Source organism: Heterodontus francisci, chromosome 2 (genome assembly GCF_036365525.1).
Source record: "Heterodontus francisci isolate sHetFra1 chromosome 2, sHetFra1.hap1, whole genome shotgun sequence".
NCBI classification, from domain to species: Eukaryota; Metazoa; Chordata; class Chondrichthyes; order Heterodontiformes; family Heterodontidae; genus Heterodontus; species Heterodontus francisci.
Window position 1 is genome coordinate 41,454,744 of NC_090372.1, and position 14,171 is coordinate 41,468,914.

Genomic DNA, 14,171 nt, shown 5'->3' on the forward strand with positions numbered 1-14,171 from the left:
GGAACCATAGCCTTTGCAGTATCCAGTGCCTTCAGTCGTTTCTTGATATCAAGTGGAGTGAATCGAATTGGCTGAAGTCTGGCATCTGTGATGCTGGGGACTTCAGGAAGAGGCCGAGATGGATCATCAACTCAGCACTTCTGGCTGAAGGTTGTTGCAAATGCTTCAGCCTTTTCTTTCGCACTGATGTGCTAGGCTCCCCCATCATTGAGGATGGGGATATTTGTGGAGCCAGCTCCTCCAGTTAGTTGTTTAATTGTCCGCCACCATTCATGGCTGGATGTGGCAGGACTACAAAGCTTAGATCTGATCAGTTGGTTATGGGATCGCTTAGCTTTGTCTATTGCATGCTGCTAATGCAATTTGGCACGCAGATAGTCCTGTGTTGTAGCTTCACCACGTTGACATCTCATTTTGAGGTATGCCTGGTGCTGCTGCTGGCATGCCCTCCTGCACTCTTCATTGAACCAGGGTTGGTCTCCTGGCTTGATGGTAATAGTAGAGTGGGGCATATGCTGGGCCATGAGGTTACAGATTGTGGTTGAGTACATTTCTGCTGCTGCTGATGGCCCACAGTGCCTCATGGATGCCCAGTTTTGCATTGCTAGATCTGTTCGAATTCTATCCCATTTAGCACAGTGGTAGTGCCACACAACATGAAGGAGGGTATCCTCAATGTGAAGGCGGAACTTCGTCTCCTGTACTGCGACACTAGAGCAGTTCTATCAGCAATGCCTGAGCCACATCCTCCGGATTCAATGGGAGGACTGTTGAATAAACTCTAGTGTCCTTGAAGCCAGCTCTGCAAACATTCAGGCAAAACTCCTTCAAAACCAACTTCAATGGACTGGACACTGTCCGGAGGCTAAAAAACTCTGTCCGCCAGGTCCTGTTTTCTGACTCTCAAATGGCCAGTGTTCCGGGACAAAGAAAACGCTTCAAAAACACTCTGAAGCTCTCTTTGAGGTGTGGTCGCATTGACACTGACCGGGAGGAGCTTGCTACCAGTTCAAAATGGAATAATTTGTCCATCAAGCTGCATCATGCTTTGAGTCCAAACGCCTTAATGAGGCAGAGTGGCGGCAGAGAAGGAAAGAAAAGGAAGCAAATCCTACACTCTGAATCCCACTACCTCGTGGGACGTCCTGCCCCCTGTGCCCAAAGATCTACGGGTCGAGAATTGGCCTGGTCAATCACTTGAAGACCTATGTCAGAAACGAGTTTACTTGAGTAGATGTCCTCCTCGAATCGAGGGACAGCCGGTGATTTCTTTATCTCGCACGCTATGTAAGAAACTTCCTTGAGATTTGTATGTTCTTGTCCTTTAGTGCTGGGTCCTGTTAAGTAATTTACATTGTTACAGTTCCATGATTCTCAAAGCGAGATACCCAAACTGACTGAGTTTCATTTGGTATTATGTGCCAGAATTACCTTCACTATTTTGAACTTTCTCAATGTTTTGCTGTCCATTTTTGAAGATAAATCACCTAATTTTACAACCAAAATTCCAAAATGGTCTTGGGAATGAGTTGTAAAAGAAGTTGTGTGTAAAACTCTAGTAGTCACTGTTCTTCAGTTAAATCCTTCTGTTTATTTTCTGCTTTCCAAAGCCAATTAAATTTGTTTCTTTGGGCTCTATTCATGTGTTAGGAGCAACCCATTTGGAACCATGTTAAATGTCTTCTGATAAGGCAGGATTGTTTAATTTATTATATCTGTAATCCGCTGGATATCTCAAGACCTACCTCACAGGAGCCCTGCCTAATTCAGTAAAGTAGGTTTTCTATGAGATAGCAGTGAAGGGTGATTTGGTTGTTTAAAAATTGTCATTTTTGAGTGTGGTGTTCCCCAACCCCAATATTCCAAGATTGTATACACCAGCATGTGGTCACCCCACAGCTAAAAAATTCAGGAGGTTAGTAAGTTGGTGGCTATTCGGCAGAGTAGGAACAAAACACAGGCATGCAGGAATCCTTTACGAGTGTGTGCTCACAAACTGATTTTCAATGCTGAATAATACTGGTGAGAGTGATGACGCCTTGAAGGAGTGCAGTCTAGAACAAATCCACAGCACCATGGGGCAAAGGACGGCACAGGGACTTGGACTGTCAGCGAACTAGATATGTGTTTCTGCAGCCAGTGACATGTTACCTTTCAGGTGTCAGGATAAAAGATGTCACTGGGTGCAGAACATTCTGTAAAATATGGAAAAGGACAAGAGACAATCAAACATGAAAATACTCGACTGGAGAACTGGGAGAAGGGGAGCAGCAAAAATTTGTCCATGTTGGAACCAACATTGGAAGAAAAAGGCAAGAGGTCCTGCAGTCAGAGTTTTACCAGCTAGGGAGGAAGCTAAAGAGCAGGACAAAGGTGATTATCTCTGGATTTTTCCCAGTGCTGCATGCTAGTGATTATAGGAGCAGTAAGATAAAGCAGGTTATTGGGTGGCTGGAGAAATGGTACATGAGGGAGGCTTTCAGATCCTTGGAGCAGGAGGGACAGGGCTGAGACCAATTCCAGTGTGGGGTGGTTAACTATTGCTGTGGGGGAGGGTTTAAACAAGCAGTTGAGGCACCAGGATGAAACATTGGCGAGAAACTAGATGCACAGTGGTCTGGGAGAGACAAACAGCTTTAGAATAAAATGTCATTCAGAAATCGGGATCAGGCGAGAAATGCGAGGCAGAGTAGGATGGGTTTGGAGTGCATGTGTGTGAATGCATGGAGTGAGGTTAATAAGGTTGATGAGCTACAAGCACACATTGCCTCTTGGATTATGATACAGTGGTAATAACAGAGACCTGGCTGAAACAAGGAGGCAGTCTTTGGCTATTTGACACTCAGGAAAGATAGGGAAGTTTTTTTTTAAAAAAGGTGGTTGTGGAAATATTGATCAAATCTACTGTGACAGCATTGGAAAAGGATTATGTACTTGAGGGTTCAAAGACCTAATCTGTTTATCTAGAATTAAGGAGCTATTGAGCTTCTGGATATTTACTGTAGGCCACCAAATAGTGAGATAGAGGAGCAAATTTCAGAAAGATGAGAACTTTACCATGGTGATAATGGGGAACTTCAATTATCTTAATATAATAAACTAGGAAAATAAGAATAAAGGGGGAAAAATGAGGTATTCCTGAAGTGTCTTGAGAAATTTCTTGTTTGGAAGCAATGTAGGATCTGGATCTCGGGAATGAGGTGAAGTATATTTCAGTGAGTGAGCTTTGTAAAATGTTGATCACTATCATTGGGCCTAGAATATTATGGAAAAGGACAAGGAGCAATCAAACATGAAAATACTCAACTGGAGGAGTGCTCACTTTAATCTGGTCCAAGTGGATTGGAATAAAGATTGGCAGGTAAAACAATAAATGAGTAATGGGAGATCTTCAAAGACCAGATAGTTCAGGTGCGGACTAGACACATTCCCGTGAGGGAAAGGAGGAGCATCCAAAACTAGAGCTCCGTTGATGACAGATCTAGAGTTCAAAATGAAACAAAGAGGAGGCTTGCAGTAAATGTTAGGCTCATAATACAGTAGGGAACCAAGTTGGACACTGAAACTGCAGAGGCGAACTGAAATAGAATGGATGAGAATAGATTAATGGGTAACATAAAAGGGAACCCAAAAGTCTTGTTTATAAACACACAAATAGTAAAAAGATAGTCAAAGGAACGGTGGGTAGATTAGAATCCAAAAAGATTATCTTGTGGAGGCAGAGAGCATGCCTGAGGTACTAAATGAGTACTTTGCATTGTCATAGGAACAGGAGTAGGCCATTCAGCCCCTCAAGCCTGTCCCGCCATTCAATGAGGTCATGGCTGATCTGCGGCCTAACTCCATATACCTGCCTTTGGCCCATATCCCTTAATATCTTAGATTTTTGTTAAGCAGTCTATCTCAGATTTAAATTTAACAACTGTTCCAGCTTCAACTGCTGTTTGTGGGAGAGTTCCAAACCTCTACCACCCTTTGCGTGAAAAGTGCTTCATAACATCTCTCCTGAACGGTCTGGTCCTAATTTTTAGACTATGCCCCTTAGTTTTGGAATCTCCCACCAGTGGAAATAGTTTATCTTTATCTAGCCTGTCTTTTCCTGTTAATATCGTGAAGACTTCAATCGGATCACCCCTTAACCTTCTAAATTCTAGTGAAAACAGGCCTAATTTGTGTAATGCCTCCTCATAACTTAACCCCTGTAGTTCAGGTATCATTCTTGTAAACCTACGTTGCACTCCCTCCAAGGCCAATATATCCTTCCTAAGGTGTGGTGCCCAGAACTGCTCACAGTACTCCAAGTGGGGTTTAACTGGGGTTTTGTACAGCTGCAGCATAACCTTTGTGTCTTTATACTCTAATCCTCTAGATATAAAGGCTAGCATTCCATTAGCCTTTTTGATTATTTTCTGCCCTTGCTCGTGGCATTTTAAAGATCTATTCACCTGAACCCCCAAGTCTCTTTGGACATCCACTGTATTTAATCTCTTCCCATTTAGAAAGTACCCTGCTCTATCCTTTTTGGTCCAAAATGGATAATTTCACACTTACCTGCATTGAAATCCATCTGCCACAGTTTTTCCCACTCACCTAGTCTGTCAATATCTCTTTGCAATTTTATGCTATCATCTAGACTGTCAACAATGCCGCCTAACTTTTTATCGTCAGCAAATTTGGATATATGACTTAATATGCCATCATCCAAGTCATTAATGAATAATTGAGGCCCCAACACAGAAGATCCTTGCAGGACACCACTAGTCACATCCTGCCAATTGGAGTACTTACCCATTATCCCCACTCTCTGTCGCCTACCACTCAACCAACTTCCTGACCATGTCACTAATTTGCCCTCAACTCCATGGGCTTCTACCTTAGTTAACAGTCTCTTATGTGGGACTTTATCAAATGCCTTCTCGAAGTCCATATAGATAACACCTATAGAATTCCCCTGTCCACTACCTTAGTCACCTCTTCAAAAAATTCATTGAGATTTGTCAGGCATGACCTTCCCGTCATGAATCCATGCTGGCTGTCCCTAATTAAATGACATTTTTCTAGGTGTTCAGTCATCCTATCCTTGATTATAGACTCCAGCAACTTGCCCACCACAGATGTCAGGCTAACTGGTCTGTAACTTACATGTTCCCCCTTTCAGCCTTCTTTAAAAAGTAGGGTGACATGTGCAACTTTCCAATCCAGAGGGACCACTCCTGGATCTAGGGAACTCTGAAAGACTATAGTTAGGGCATCTACAATGTGCTCCCCTACTTCCTTTAACACCCTCGGATGGAAACCGTCAGGTCCTGGGGATTTCTCACTCTTTAGTTCCATTAATTTCTTTGTTACTGATGTTTTCTTTAATTGTATTAAGTCCCTGTCTCCTATCGGCTATTAATTTTTTTGGGACTTCCGGCAAGCTACCCTCCTTTTCAACTGTAAATACTGAGGCAAAGTAATTGTTCAACATGTCTGCCATTTCCCCATTATCAATGACAATATCTCCAGTTTCAGCTTTTAGTGGGCCTACATTGCTCTTGACCACCTGCTTTCCCTTTATGTAACTATAAAGTGTCTTATTGATTTTGATATCCCTTGCAAGTTTCCTTTCATAATCTCTTTTAGTAGCTCTTATAAGCTGCTTTGTCACCCTTTGCTGGTCTTTGTATCGATCCCATTCAGCTGGATCTGTGTTGCGCTTTGCATTTTTGTAAGCCCTTTTTGTTTTATGCTATCCCTAATCTCTTTAGTTGTCCATGGCTATTTTTTCTGTGAAGTGGAGCTTTTTCCCCTCGGGTATATACTCCGTTCTGTATTTCTTTAAATATTTCTTTAAATAATTCTCCACTATTCTTTACTGTGACACTGGCAGCATTTTCAGTGAAGGAGGAGACAGCAGGGAAATTGGATAGGATAAAAATAAGACAGGAAGTACATGGTGGCGCTTGAAGTAGAAAAATCACATGGTCCAGATGGATGCATTCTGGAATGCTGAGGGAAGTAAGGGTGGAAGTTGCAAAGGCTCTGGCCACAATTTTCCAATCCTTTTTAGATATAAAAAGAGTAATAGAAGGCTGGAGGTTTGCAAATGTTACACCCCTGTTCCAGAAAGGGATAAACCCAGCAACTAGGAGCCAGTCAGGCAATGTCAGTGTGGGGAAACTCTTAAGAGATGGTAATCTGAGACAAAAATGACACTTGGAAAAATGTAATTTAATAAATGACAGTCAGCATAGATTTGTTGCAGGCACGTTGTATTTGACCAACTTGATTGTGTTAATTAAAGTAGTAACGGAGAGGGTAGATGAGGTTGGTGCTGTATATATGGACTTTCAAAATGTCATTTGGTGAAGTATGATCAAATAGAATTATTTGCAAAATTAAACCTCATGGGATTAAAGGGGCAGTGGGCTTCGTGGATAACGTTAGCTAAGAGAAAGCAGAGTAGCGGTGAGAAGTTGTTTTTCAAAATTGAGGGAACTCTACAGTGGTGTTCCCCAGAGGTCAATATTGGGACCATTGTTCTTTTTGCTATATTAATGACTTGGACTTGACAGAATTTAGTGCAGAATGAGACCATTCGGCCCATCGTGTCTGCACTGGCTCTCCGAAAGAGCAGTCCACTTAGTGCCATTCCCCCACCTTCTCCCCGTAACCCTGCACATTTGTCCTTTTCAGATAACCGTCTAATTCCCTTTTCAATGGGTTACAACCAGGTGAGGAAGGAGTCTCGGGCTCCCTTTCGCCCCTTCTCTGGATTGACCGCACATTTGTCCTTTTCACACAGTGATTGAACTTACCACCTCAGTGAGCACTTGCTCCTGTTCCTCTAATATATAATTGCCAAAGAACCAATCAGGTAGGTTTTCTTGAGTTTAAACAAGAAAGATGTGTTTATTATCCTTTAACACTCTGAACCGGTTGAAATTACTAAAATGTGCTATTCAGCCACACACACATTCATGTAAGAGTCTCTCTCGCTCACGCACGCACACACACACAGATTACCGAGGGAAAAACATAGTTGGGTGGTTGGAGTAGAGTCTGTAATAAATGGAATTTAAATACTGACCATCAGTCCAAGAGTTCTTAGTTGAAATTGTAGTCCTGAAGTCCTCGCTGGGCCCTGAGCATGGTTGCAGGCTTGCTTCTCAGGCTCCGGAAGGCAAAAGAGGGGGTTTGATCCTTGTCTAGTTGTTGGCTGTGCTGATCTGTAGATTTGAGACTTTAGCAGTTGCAGCCAAGGCTTTTCTGGATCTTTTACTGGAGAGAGAGAGAGCGAGCAGACTGTATGGCTTTCAGTTACTCCTCTGCTTTCTCACTGACGAAGCTTAGCCTCTCCAGAGCTGCACAGCAGTCAGATGACATTTCCAAACCCCTCTGGGCTAATGAGGCCCTTCTGGAGTCTTCTCTGAGATTCAGGGCGCCACACCTTAAGCTGTTCAGTCACACTTGGAGGGGGTTGGCTCTTTCAAAGTCAGTGGATGTTGATGGCTCTTGATGACCATATTGACAAAGCCATTTCAGGTAATTTAATCAGAGAGCACCCTGTTGTTCTGGCTAGGTTGAATCAGTCATGCTGTCTCTCGTCTAATTCTTTGGTGTTTCAAATGTAAATTTTGGTGGCCATCTTGGCAGCCAGGTTAGTTTTTTTTAAAAGAAGCTATTTGTAAACATTTCCAGTAAAAGTCTCAGGCAGGGTTCCAACTGATGAAATTAATATTTCCCATTTGGCATGTAGGGTTTTCATGACACATGCTTCAATTAAACCTGCCTCCACCACGCTCGGGCAGTGCATTCCAAACCTTGCCTATCTACTCTGTCCAGCCACCTCATGATTTTGAATACCTCTATCAAATCACCCCTCAGCCTTCTCTCCTCCAAGTGAAACCGTTCTAACTTATCCAATCAATCTTCATAACTGAAGTTTCTCATCCCTGCAACCATTCTTGTGAATCTTTTCTGTGCTGTGTCCAATGCCCTCACATCTTTCCTAAAGTGCAGCATCCAGATCTGGACGCAATACTCCAGCTGAGGCCGAACTAGTGTCTTACACAAGTTCAGTGTAACCTCCTTGCTCTTGTGTTCTATGCCCCTATTAAGAAAGACCAGGATACTGTATGCTGTAGTAACTGCTCTCTCAATCTGCCCTGCCACCTTCAGTGACTTCTGCACATATACACCTAGGTCCCTCTACTCCTGTACCCCTTTAGAATTGTACCCTTTATTCTATATTGTCTCTCCATGTTCTTTCTACCAAAATGAACCACTTCACATTTTTCTGCATTGAACTTCATCTGCCACCTGAGTGCCCATTCCATCAACTTGTCTGTCCTTTTGGAGTTCTACACTATCCTCCTCACAGTTCACAATGCTTCCAAGTTTAGTATCATTTGAAAGCTTTGAAATTGTACCCTGTGTACCAAGGTCTAGGTCATTACACACACTTGGGTATACAGGGCATATTTTCAAAGATTGCAGATGACACAAAATTCTGAAATGCAGTAAACAGTGAAGAGGATAGTAAGAGACTTCAGTCGTACATAGATGGATTGGTGAAATGGGCAGACACGTGCCAGATGCATTCTAATGCAGAGAATTAATTGTGAGGTGATGCATTTTGATAGAAAGAAAGAGAAGTGATGCAAACTAATGTACAATTTTTTTTTTAAGGGATGCAGGAAGAGAAAACTGGGACTGATTGTACACACATCTTTGAAGGTAGGGCAAGTTGAAAAGGCAGGTAAAGCATATGGAATCCCTAGCTTTAAAAACACAGGCCTAAGTGTAAAAGTGTGGAAGTTATGCTAAATTTTTATAAATATAGCTGGAGTATTGTGTTCAAATCTGGCCATCACTTTTTAGAGAAGGTGCACAAGAGATTTACTAGAATGGTATCAGGAATATGTAACTTCAGATACTTTGAGAGATTAGAGAAGACGGGGTGGTTCTCCTTCGAGCAAGGAAGATTTAATAGAAGTGTTCAAAATCATGAAGAATTTTGATGGAATATATAGGGAGAGTCTGGTTCCAGGGACAGGGGTGTCCATTACCTGAGAGGAGGAGAATTTTGTTTTATGCAGTGAGTTGTTGTGATTTAGAATGCAGTGTCTGGAGGAATGGTGGAAGCAGATTCCAGGGTGACTTTCAAAATGGAATTGGATAATTACTTGAAGGGGAAAATTTTGGATGGCAATGGGGAATGGGACTAATTGGATAGCTGTTTCAAAGAGCCAGCACAGGCATGATGGGCTGAATGGCTTTCTGTGCTGTATTATTCTTTATTACATGGGCCAATAATCAAGTTGAGTCAAGACTAGTTTGACTTATCCTGAATAGTTCAATGAGTATTATTTGGTAGAAGAACATAGTTATTTTTCTGTCTCAAACAATCCTGGTTTTCTTTCAGTTCCTATTATCTCTAAAAGGAGAATATAATGGATATAATTGGGCATGAGTTAGCCCTCCCACTGTCCAGTGTCACTCTTGCATTATGACATTGTAGCACCATATTACAGTGCAGTATCCTAAATACAGTAACAACTTGAGAGGTTTGGTGTGAGCAAGAAGAAAATTAAAATACAAGCTCCCTTGATAGATCCATTAATAATAGTAAACTCTCCAGAATGAATCGTGGTGTAAATATTCAGGAATGTAATTGAGTGCAGTAACATTTGTAGAGACAGTGACATGTATATATTTGCTGAAAACTTGTTTGCAGCAATGATCACAACTGTTACAATAGCAGATCAGACGAAGGTTATAACCATTCAGTTTAAAGGAGTATCTGATTATTTCATAAAAGCACAGGAGGAGGCCATTCAGCCCATCGTGTCTGCCAGCTGTTTGCAAGAACTATTCAGTTAGTACCATTCCCTCACTTTTTTTTCCCACAGCTGTGCAGTTTTCTCTCCAAGTATTTATCCAATTCCCTTTTGAAATGCACAATTGAATCTGCTTCCACCACTCATGGTGTAATGATTTCACTTACTCTGACTAGTAGCCATGTTTTAGCAAAATGTCTTGTGTTACATAGTTCAATTCTATAATTAAAACTTGCATTTATTGACATGAACCAAAGGAGATATTGGAATTGGGGGGAGGGGGTAGTGGAGGAGTAGTGAAGAGTGTTGAGGGATTTGAACATCAAGGTGTTTGTGGAAAGGGAGCCAGTGTAGACCAGCGAGTATGGGATGATGGGTGAGTGGGAAGGTGCAGGTTAGGATACAAGTGTGGTTTTGAATGAGCTTAAGTTTGTAGGGTTCAAAGTGGGAATCTGGCCAGGGGTGCATTGGAATAGTCAAGTCTGAAGGTAACAAAAAAGTATGGGTGTGGGTTTCGGCAACAGATGGGCTGAGTCAGCCAGAGATGGATGATATAGGAGTTGAAGTAGGCAGTCTTGGTGATGGAGAAGGTATGGTTTTGGAAGATCAGTTACAGGTCAAGTAGAATGCTCAGGTTAGAAACAGTCTGGTTCAATCTAGGACAGTGGCTATGGAGGGGAATGGTAGGGGGCTGAAGACAATGGCTTTGGTCTTCCCCTTGAGGGAATTGTGGCTCAGCTGGGATGTTGGCAATCTGGCAACATAGGCAGTGGAGTGGTCAAGAGAGTTGGTGTTGAATTAGAGCTCGGTGTCATCAGTGTGCGTGGAACCTAACATCCTCGGATAATGTCCCTGAGGTGATAAATAGGAGGTGGCCAAGGATTGATTCAGGGATAGAGGTAATGTAGAGATGGCATTATAGGATATCCTCTAGCCTCTGCAAAGACTGAATAGATAAAAGTGAAACCAGGTGAGGAGCCCACCAAATTGGACAGTGGAGGGGAGATGTTGGAGGATGGTGTGGTTAATTGTGTCAAAGGATGAGGAGGAATAATCACAGTTATAGCCACAGGGAATGTCATTTTGATTTTGATTAGGGCTGTTTCATAGAGTCATTAGAGTTATACAGCACAGAAACAGGCCCTTCGGCCCGCTGTGTCCGTGCTGGCCATCAAGCCTATCTATTCTAATCCCATTTTCCAGCACTTGGCCCGTAGCCTGGCATGCTATGCCGTTTCAAGTGCTCGTCTAAATGCTAAAATGTTGAGGGTTCCTGCGTCTACCAACCCTTCAATCAGTGTTCCAGATTCCAACCACCCTCTGGGTGAAATAAAATTTCCTAAAATCCCCTCTAAACCTCCTGTCCCTTACCTTAAATCTATACCCCTTGGTTATCGACCCCTCCGCTAAAGGAAAAAGTTTCTTATCTACCCTATCTATGCCCCTCATAATTTTGTATACCTCAATCAGGTCCCCCCTCCCCCTTCTCTGCTCCAAGGAAAACAGCCCTAGCCTATCCAGTCTCTCTCCCATAGCTGGAATGCTCCAGCCCAGGCAACATCCTGGTGAATCTCCTCTGCACCCTCTCCAGTACAATCACATCCTTCCTATAGTGTGGTGCCCAGAACTGTACACATACTCCTGCTGTGGCCTAACTAGCATTTTATACAGCTCCATCATAACCTCCCTCCTCTTACATTCTGTGCCTCGGCTAATAAAGGCAAATATCCCATATGCTTTCCTAATCTTATCTACCTGTGCTGCTGCCTATGATCTATGGACAAGTACAGCAAGATTCCTCTGACCCTGTATACTTCCTAGGGTCCTACCCATCCATTGTATGTTCCCTTGCCTTGTCAGTCCTCCCAAAATGCATCGCGTCACACTTCTCAGGATTAAATTCCATTGGATCTGCCCATCTTACCAGTCCATCTATGTCATCCTGTAATCTAAGGCTATCCTTACTGTTTACGACACCACCAATTTTCGTGTCATCTGCAGACTTACTGATCGTACCTCCTATATTCACATCTAGATCGTTAATGTACACTACAAACTGCGGTGGGGAGAAAACCTGATCGGCGATCTTTAAACGTAGTTACAGGAAAAGTGTGCACAGATTTGGACGGCTAAAACACATTCAGGGACCTCAGAGCAGACTTGGAGTTGAGATGTGGTAATTTGCAAAGTCAGAGGAGTCAAGGCTACGTTTTTGAGGAGCTCATATAGGTAAACTCATTGACTTGACTGTCATCTCATCTGTCATTGCTGGCCATGGCTTCAATCTTTATTATGTATAACCTGTATTAACTTTGCATGCTATCTGATCCTGTTTGTTTCCTGGTGAATTAGGTTAAAATTACCTCCTGGTTGCTGTACAACATGTAAAATTGAAGTGTAAAGTCCTATTTGAATTTGTATGTTTGCAAGTCTTAAGTAAACTTTAGTGAACAATGTAGTATACGTGGATACAGTAAAATATTTGGGGAATTTTACCGTGATTTTTTTTTTTTAATTGGCCCTAGATAAGCTGGCAGAAGATCAGTAGGGCAAGTTGGTGTACCCTTAACTCAGTCCTTACTGAAAGATCTCATCAGCAACTGCTCTTAATCGTTGTTACTTTCAAAAAAACATCAAAGATTTGAAGGAGAGAAGCTTAACAGAATTTTTTTGGAATTTTTGTGAAGGTATAAAATACATCTGTATTTTCTTATGAGGCACTGCAATCTCTGACCTGAGATTCTCTTTTTCATTGGGAGGTGCTGGCTTGTTTTTAACCACCTCGTTCTTGCGACAGCTGAGATCAGGCAGTCATTAGTGTGAGGGAATACTCTCTACTCATATGATGTCCTGCCGCTGCTTCAATGAACTATGTTGCCAAACAACAGGACTGGAAAAAGTTAGAGGTGTAATAAGTTTTAAGCAAGTACAGATTTTTGACCCAGCGGCAATATATTTCCAAACCTGAGCGTGAGGTGGAGGCAGATTCAATTGTTTTTAAAAGGGAAATAAAAACAAAGTGCTGGAAATACTCAGCAGGTCTGGCAGCATCTGGAGAGAGAAACAGTTAACGTTTCAGATCTGTGACCTTTCATCAGAAACACTCTCCACAGATGCTGCCAAACCTGCTGAGTATTTCCAGCACTTAATGTTTTTATTTCAGATTTCCAGCCTGCACGGTATATTGCTTTTTTGTTTTTAAGGGAATTGAATAAGCACCTGAAGAGAAATTTGCAGGGCTACGGAGAAAGGGCAGGAGGGTGGGACTAGCTAAGTTGCTCTTGGAGAGCCAGCATGGACACACAGGGCTGAATGGCCTCCTGTGCTGTAACCATTCTGTGATTTTATTGAGAGTCAGGATAGTGGGGAACTTGTGGTTGGTGGTGTTGCCCTTTGCTACCCTACTAGGCAGTAGAGGTCACTGGTTTGGAAGTACTATCAAAGGAAGCCTTGGCAAGTTACTGCAGTGCATCTTGTAGGTGGTATGCACTGCAGCCATGATGTGCTGGTGGTGGAGGGAGTGATCAAGCAGGTTGTTTTTTCTTGTGTTGGAGCTGCACTCATTTGGGCAAGTGGAGAGTATTCCATCACACCCCTGACTTGTGCCTTGTAGATGGCAGGAAGGCTTTGGGGAGTCAGGAGATGATTTACTTGGTGCAGAATACCTAGCCACACATTACTATTGTAACCACAGTATTCTGGTCAATAGTGACCCCCCAGGAAATTGATGGTGGGGGGTTTGGTGATAGTAATGCCATGAATGTTAAGGAGAGATGGATAGTCTTTCTCATTGGAGATAGTCATTACCTGGCACTTGGTGCAAGTGTTAGTTGCCAATTATTAGCTCAAGTCTGAATATTGTCCAGGTCTTGCTGCATGCAGGCATGGACTACAAAGAATGGTAGTTTAAAAAGAAACTCAAAGGCTCTTTCTGATTGCGTGCAGCATTCATCATAAGGTAGGTGAGCTAGAGGCACAAATAGAGATAAATGGTGACCAAAGTTGGGAAATAAATATTCAAGGTACACAACATTTCAGAAAGGAGGAGGAGCAGCCCTGTTAGTAAACAATCACATAAAGGCAGCAGTGAGAAGGAATCTTGGCTCAGAAGATCAGGAAGTGCAATCAGTGTGGGTGGAGATCAGGAATAGCGGGCTCAAAAATACTGGTGGCTGTAGTAAATAGGTTCCCCAACAGTAGGTTATACTGTTGGACAGGGCATGAAGCAAGAAGTAATTGGAACTTGTAACAAAGGCAATATAATCATCGTGGGGGACTTTAATCTTCATATAGACTGGACAAATCAAATTGGCAAAGGTAGTCTGGAAGATGAGTTTGTAGAATGCT

The 14,171-nt window shown here is 42.5% G+C and overlaps 1 protein-coding gene across 20 annotated transcripts in view; it reads left to right on the plus strand.

Annotated features, from left to right (window-relative positions):
* Window positions 1-14,171, plus strand: part of adnp2a (ADNP homeobox 2a) — a 44,783-nt gene that overhangs the window by 13,108 nt on the left and 17,504 nt on the right. For 3 of the 20 annotated variants that reach the window (XM_068057434.1, XM_068057439.1, XM_068057483.1), the window contains 3 exons: window positions 6,679-6,859; window positions 8,674-8,721; window positions 11,860-12,053. The exons of 6 other annotated variants lie outside the window; for them this stretch is intronic. The gene's annotated coding sequence lies outside the window, so the exon portion shown is untranslated. Of the gene's footprint in view, window positions 1-1,116; window positions 1,288-6,678; window positions 6,860-8,673; window positions 8,722-11,859; window positions 12,054-12,349; window positions 12,512-14,171 lie in introns of those variants that run through there. 11 more of the 20 variants (XM_068057476.1, XM_068057448.1, XM_068057491.1 and 8 more) reach the window with 9 other exon arrangements.